Below are 8007 nucleotides of genomic sequence, written 5' to 3'. Positions count from 1 at the left end.
GTCTTGAAATGAAGTGTGGAAATAAAGATAATAGTGATAAAATTTAGAATAACTTCACTTTTTTTTCATTTAATAATGGATATCCAACTATTTTAACTTCCTGAGGTACTGAATAAGTTACACTAGTGATAATTCAGTAACCTTTTTGTTTTAGCTAATAAACAGCTTTTAAATTTTTTTTGTAACACTAAATATGTCCAGTTTATTTGACAGTTAGGTACTGTTTGCCTAATAAATCAATTCATTACAAAGTCATGATAATAAATGGGCTTTTTTGTGCATTTTTTCCTAGCCTTTAACCAGTTTTCGCCTTTTAATAGTTTTTTAAAAATCCAATTTCTTTGCAGTGTTAGCTTATCAAGTATGTAACATTGTCAAAGACTTTTTTGAAATCCAAATATGTCTGATGTATCACCTTTTTCCTGCTGCCTATTCACCTATTCCAAAGACTCTGTGGTTAGTGAGACAAGATTTTTCTTCCTAAGAAACATGCAGATTCTTTTCAAAATGTCCATATCTATCCATAGGCTCATAAATTTTACTACAGTTTTACTAGGGATTGAGATCAGGCTCATCAGTCTGTAACTTGCAAGATTCCCTCAACAGCCCTTTTTGTGGATGAGAGTGACATGAGCAGTGTTGTGCCAGTCAGCTGGCACAGTGTCTGCCTGTGATGGTAGTTACAAGTGTTCACTGGCATGTCTGCCCTTCATGCCTCACTTCCTTTAGAACTCCTTAGTGAAGGCCATCCAGTCCTGGTAACTTGTAACATCTCATCAGGTACTTGATCCTCTTGCACAGTGGCATAGGTCAGGTGAGCTACAGTAGGGGAAGAAAACCATTTCTTCACTGAGAATTGATCAGCATTTAAAGTAATGTGTTTGCAGGGTTGTGCTACAGGAGAAAGTGTTTTTAAAAAGACACAATTGCTACAATTTGAAGTCCTTGCTAGTGTCTGGGTTTCTTGTTGAAGAGTTTCTACCAATTGCAATATCTATGACACTCAAAGTTGATCTATTTATGATTGCTTTGAACATTTGATTTTGGCAGGAAAGAGATTGGAAATCAGAGGAAGAGCTGGTCAAATGTTTTTGAAAAAAGATTTGGAAGAGCTAACCTGCAGAAGGGATAAAACATTTACTGACTGTTCTGTTAAGGACTGGCAAGTTAAAGATGGAAGACTATTAATGGCAAGTCAGAGGTAGGGGTACAAGCATCCAGGTGCTGCTTTCTTCACATTGTTGGGCAGGCTGAGAGTTTTAGAACAGTGTAAGATCTGTTCTTGATCCAGAGGTCCTCACTGGACATGTATAAAAATGAAGCATTGCCATCTCAGAAATGTGTTTGTCTCAGAGAGCAACATGGGAGATTCTGAAGTTAAAGTTTTGCCAGGATCATAAAATCAGGTGGAGCTCCCAGCAGTGTAACAGCTCTTCCTGTTCTTTGATGTTCTTGTATCTGATGTTAGAACATACAGGAAAGCACACTGTGGTTGACAGTGCTTATATAGTCCCTGGTCTATAAGGTGCTTAGTTCTAGCCTGCTGCCTTTTTCTCTGCACACCTTTACAGGCTGTGCATGATACACAACCATCTAAATTTTTACTTCTCTTTCTTTTTTCTTTTTCTCTTTTTCTTCCCTTTTTTCTTTTCTTTCTCTGTCTTAAGTCCTGAGCTTGAGTCTATTATATTATATTTATTACAGTATATGTGTGTGTGTGTATAAATATATATATATATACACACACACCATTAATGTATTTAGATCAGGCCCCAACACAAAGTTTCAATTCTATTGTCAGTGTCTTAAAGACTACGTAAAATTTTTCTGGACCTTGTAAATGTGAGAGCTACTCTTCATTCAGGAAGAGAAATGGTGGTTAATCATTTTGAAGGAAATCATTTAGAGCAATAGAAGCCATCATCTAAAATGTGAATGATAATATGTTTAAAACCCTCAAACTCTGAAGTATTTCTGACTGGATCTCAAAACCAGAATTGTTGCCATCCACACAAATATTTAAGTATGCTTGACAGTGCTCTGTTCTTTCACTAGCAAGACATCAAGCCTCAGCTGTTTGGTTTCTTGCTGACTCTGAGCTGTTGTGATAAATGCCTTGGCTTGGCCTCTTGGCTGCTCCTGCTTCACAGGACTGGGGCTGGTGCAGTCAGTGTGTTAAGAACCTTTGGAAATACTTGACAGCAACTTAACCTGTTACAATACTACAATACAGCTTCATCAGGATTTTTTTTTTTTTTAAGCTACTCTTAGTTTCAAATTTTTTTTTTTTTTTTTTTTTTTTTTAAATACCAGCTGTTAATAATTTGCTCTCCTCTTCCTGAGGTGAAAAGTACTGGATTGTTAACTGTAGACAGTCTTCTCACTCTTGGATGGGATAACTTCCATGTTTAGACACAGATTTAACAAGCTCAACCAAAAGTTGAAGTTAAGTTGCTTAAAGGCACGTGGATTTGCCTAGAAATGCAAATACTGTGAAATTCCTAAAACTTAATATCTTGGTGTGTGGACCTGTGACATCAATGAGTGGTCCTATGGCTGCCATTGATGTTAGGAAAATTGCATTTCTCAGTGTTCCCTCTTTTCCTTGGTCAAATAGAAGAGTTGGTGAACAGTGATGAGAAAACTTTCCTAATCAACCAAATCTGAGGCAAATTACTATATTGCCTCCTGTCATATTGTGAAGTGCAATAGAATTGAGCTCAGTTTAGCTTTTGGCATTTTATGTTCATACAAAAGTTAAATGTTACATGAAAGCCAACAAGCCTGAACAGAACAGATGGAAAAATAAATGAAGCTGTTGCTCTGCTCTGAATTTAATCTAAAATCTTGTTTAAAATAGCAGATTGTTCCTAATAGTGTAAGCTTTTGTCTGAAGGAAGAACCGTGATGCTAAAAGATAAGCAATTAAGCAAAATAATCCCTGCGTACTTTAATAAGGGAGGCTGTCCCCAATTCCTACAGATTGTCCATTTTCTGTGTCTTTCCTTCTTTTTCTGTGACTGCCTGGAGGTATCCAGCTGTGTGGTACACTTGCCATGAAGCAAGGGAAGACTTTGCTTGCTGGCTAATGTGTGTGGAACAGCAGTAGGCTGTTCTTTGCCTTTCTTGGGAGAAATATATATGTAATGTCATGATCTGCAGTCAGCTTCATGCATTGGAACTGTGCACATTTAGGGAATGTTTCTCTGGCTAGAGAATGGCCATAGATCAATATACTAATATACTTTACTGTTAAAAGAACCCTTGTCTCTTGAAGTGCAGGCATGGCAGCCCTGTCATAGTCTCTCTTCCTGAATGCTGGGAACAGACAACCACTCAAGGGATTTACTACTCTCAAAGCACGTGTATGAATTACATGATCAGGATAACTTGGAACCATAATGATTGTTGAAGTGGGTCAAAGTAAAATTGGGACAGCCTCTGAACTCCCTGAACATGCACTTCCTCCTGGGTTAGAACTCACCTCTTTGTGGTTACCAGCCTTTCAACCTCAGGAGACGTGTCAGTGACTCATGTACCAGAGTTCATAGTCCACAGATAGCATATGGAACTGCATTGCTTTTAGAGGGTTATTAGTAAAAGTTTAGCAACGGAGCATAGCCATGTGTGAAGAACTGAAGCTAGGCAGAGACCCAGAAAAGCTTAGGTGGCACTAGATTAGTATGAAGTAGCCCTTGCATTTAGTAAGTACCAAAGAAGAGGATTTGCATTTAGCATTTAGGATTTTAGCATTCCACTGTGAGCTCCTTTTCAGCTGCATACCATGAGCTGGTGTGGATTTTGCTGTGTCCTGTAGCAGCACAGACATATGAATTGTGAACCTTTGTGACCTGAAGCAAGTGCTTCCATGGGAGATTGTTTTTTCCTTTTTTATTGTGCTTCCTGCTAGGTATGTCAGCATAACAGGATAGCTTGAATTATTAATTGGGACATGAACAGTTTAAACTGAGCTATCCTAATTTCCAGGCATGTCACACCTGGCTAATGAAGTAGTTTTATGAGTTTATAATACTGCTGGTCTTCATTCATCCTTGAGTTTACTTTTAGCTCTGTTTTTTAAGAGAACTTGAATTTTTCTAGAAAACTAACGGGAGGTTTATAGGTGGTCAATATACTACTTGCTGTGTTTCTCTGGCATGCCATGAAGCAGCAGAAAAAGCAGTGAATGACCCTCAGATCTCTTGCTGCTACCACAGTTGCTGTCTGCATGGAAGCCCAGCTGCTGACAAACTCGTTTGTCCAAGAGTAGATGTGAGAGACAAATGGCAAGGGAAGGTATTAGCAGGTGGCCAAGCTGGCTCACAAGGGCCAGGCTGGGGCTATTGGTGTGGCTCATGGTTTCAAGCAATGCTGCCAGTCTAGTTAGGATCAAAATGTGACTCCTGCATGAGTTGCTGTGTTGTTTCCTTCTACTCTAGGTTTACACACTGCACTGAGAGGGAGTACAGTCCAGATGTGGTGTCAGCAGTGCTTGAGCATGAGGGGTTATAACTTCTCATTTCAGACTTGCTCCCACTCACCTGCCAGAGGAGGAGGTAAATGGAGATAATACCCTTTAAATGATAGCATTGGAGCAGACCATAGAACTGTTCTCCATTTTTGGCCCTGTGAAAGAAGAAAATGTGAAAACTAACTTACCACAGAACTCTGAAGAAGATGTATTTTGTAATTTAGAAACTGAGAGTTTTATCACAGTCTCCTTGGAGTGAAAACCATTTGCAGAACATCCAGCATTTTCTCACTGGAGTGCAGATGACTCTGGAAAGAGAGATTGCCATCAGCTAAGTCCCCAAGAGCCATAGTGCATAACAGAGACTTTGCTCAGGCGGGTCCATGTTCTGCTGTTTCCTCTGTGAATGAGATGTCAGCCACAGAAGATATCTTAACATCTATTGAAAAACTAACTTTTCTCACAAAGATGTAAGATAAAATTTGCTCTGTGATATGGCAGAAAAAGCAACTGAGGTTGAAAGCATGTTACAGTGTCTGGGATTCTCTGCAATAGCAAATAATTTTAAGTGAAATGCCCAGGTGATGGAACAAGTTAGCCATGTGAAATGCAATACCTTGGAGGTCCCTGCCAATCTAACCAGAGCAGAAAAATCCTTGCTATGTTCCAATCATAAAGCTAATTTAATGTGAAATGCTAGCAAGACACCCATGAGATTTCATTTGATTATGAGCACCAGTTTGGCATCCTAGAGCAAGCAGTTGTTAGTGGCTGTTTCCAGGGAAGGCAAAAAGGCCCCAGAAGCACAGCTGTGCCATGAATGGGTGGTGGAGCAGACTACTGCAGCCTTGCAGAATAGGTTATACAGTATGTTCATGGAAAAAAGATCTTTCTTAATTCTGTTTTCTGATTTTTGGCCCATCAAAAGCAAATTGAGCCAAGTACACTGTGATTGCAATTTTTATATTTTGGCTGACTACAGTAAAATAGATGGTTATGCTGAAATTTTAGTGCATAAATGTTCTGCTATTATTTTTTTCCCTTTGTGACTACCTGAAATTAATTTACTTTGTACTTATGAGATGTGTTAGTCACATGTTGACAGGATACTTTTGATCACAGGTGCACAAACTGATGGCTGCAGCTTCCAGATCAAAGTGATTAAATGACTTACTAACCTCATATCTTCTTTCAGGCTAAGGGATATGAAAGAATTTTCCTTGAGAAAGAGAGAACACAACCCTTTTAGATAACTGTAGGAAATTGATGGATTTGGTAATTACATGTGAACTGCTGCAGGATGGAGTGTCCTTTCACTGTATGTGCTACTTTTCACAGAATCACAGGAAGATGAAGGTTGGAAAGGACCTTGGGGAAAGGACCCGCTTGTCCAGCTGTTCAAGCAGGCACACCTATAGCTGGTTACCTTGGACCTTGTGTAGAGGGTTTTTTTTTTTCCACTTGAGAAGTAGTTGAAAATTTACCAATTTAAAAACAAGTCCTTGCACAGGCTCCTATTATCCAGTATAATTGTAGCCTAAATGGAAATATTGTCCCATAAACAGCAGGAGGTAGACCAGAAGCTCTCTGTTTCCTATGGTCTTTTTGGCATAGTGCAAAATTACATGAATAAACACACAGGGAGTATTTTTGAGAGGATTTTAACTGAAAAGATAACACGTGGGCAGTGTGCTTTCAAAGGCTTAATCCATTTTAATAAGTAGACTGAAAGCAGATTAAACAAAAATTAAATTGTTCCCTATGTGTGAGTATCTGAAATACATGACATGACAGGTCTGCAGAGTAGACCAGTTGCATCTGTATGAAAAATTATACTTTGTCCTAGTTAAGTAATGTATATAAGTCTGGATTTATTTTTTGAGTTGCTATATTTGGTAATGTATGATGTAATGCCATTCAAAGCAGAGCTTGAAATAACCTGGAATTAAGTTGAACAGAATAAATAGGACATCTGTTTTAGTCATATTTCTGCAACTTCTTAATGCAACCATTTAGATGCAACCATTTCATTTGCTGATAGAACTATATATCAAAAAGATGTAATATTTGAAATACTGTGTTGCCCATTGAATTGACAGTTCCCATGTCCTTGCAAGAAGCAAAGAACACTTTTATAGCTTCTGCCTCCAGTGTCACAAAGGAATGGAATTATTTGATTTTGCAGCTTTGATCCCAATGGAATAAGTGATTGCTTTGCTCTGTGTGCGGATCAAATGTGTGTGCTAATCTCCTGCAGGATCAGAGCTTTTGTTAAAAGAAAATGTTCTCTTCTGAGATAAGTGTCAGTTCTTAATGCTAACAGATAAGCCCTTTCCACCACTCTCTGGCTGCTATTCCACATTTTTGTAGGATTTCAGTAGCAGGCCAACTGCAGAGAAAATAGTAGTATGGATTTGCAGCTTCCCGGTGAGTGGGAGTGTTTCCATCAGTGCATTACCTTTAGCAAACCTCCAGACGGCAGTAGATACATGAAGCTTCTGATCTGATCCTGGTTCCAGTTAGTTACTGGTGTAATTGAGTGCCTTTGGTTGTTCTTCTTTGCATCCTGTTGTGGTTTAACTTCAGTCAGCAACTTAGTACCACTCATCAGCTTGCTCACTGCCCATCCTGCCTCTGGTGGGATAGGGAGGAGAATTGGAAAAAGGTAGAACCCATGGTTTGACATAAGAACAATTTAATAACAGGAAAAAAAAAATAATTGAAAGTTGCCCTGCTCCTGCAATCCTACCAAAAAAAAAAAAAAAAAAAATACAGAGTGCAAATATCTTTCTTTATTTAGCAATAAGTACTGGTACTTGACTCACAAGACAACACCTTCCTTTAACTAGTCACAATAATAATACTTAGGAAAAGAAAAAGAGAGGAAGGAATAAAAGCCAAGAACAGCAAGTGATGCTCAGTGCAGTTGCTCACCTCCTGCTGACTGATGTGCAGTCCATCCCTGAACAGCAATTGGCAGCTCCTGGCCAGCTTCCCCCACTTTATATACTGGGCATGGCATTCTATGGGATGGAATATCACTTTGGCCTGTGCAGTCAGCTGTCCTGGCCGTGCTCCCTCCTGGCTTCTTTCCTGCACTAGGAAATGTCCCTGGCTTTAGCTAAGCACTGCTTGTAAAGTCTGAAACATCAGTGTGCATTGAACATTGTTCTCATACTGAATGCAAAACTCAACACTGTACCAGCTACTAAAAAGAAATACAACTTTATCCCAGGACACATCCATAAAAGTGTGGGCCCAATCAGTATAAAATTTCACTTAAAATCACAGCTATATTTTCTTTATTTATTTTTTCAGTTTGAACTTTTAGAGTGCTATCATTTTTATCATAAAGTAAAGAACCTGTCATGAACACTTTTCATGCTATATTAAGGCATGATATAAAAAAAGTTACAAAAAGCTGATGTAAAACTGACACTCCCCTAGGCGTAACATGCAGGCTCTTTGTGGTGCTGAGCAATAGGATTGGAGGCAACAGGCAGAAGGTGATGCACAGGAACATGAGGAAGAACTTC

Source organism: Erithacus rubecula (assembly GCF_903797595.1).
Source record: "Erithacus rubecula genome assembly, chromosome: 6".
Classification (NCBI taxonomy): domain Eukaryota; kingdom Metazoa; phylum Chordata; class Aves; order Passeriformes; family Muscicapidae; genus Erithacus; species Erithacus rubecula.
Note: the sequence above shows the minus strand (reverse complement) of the source record.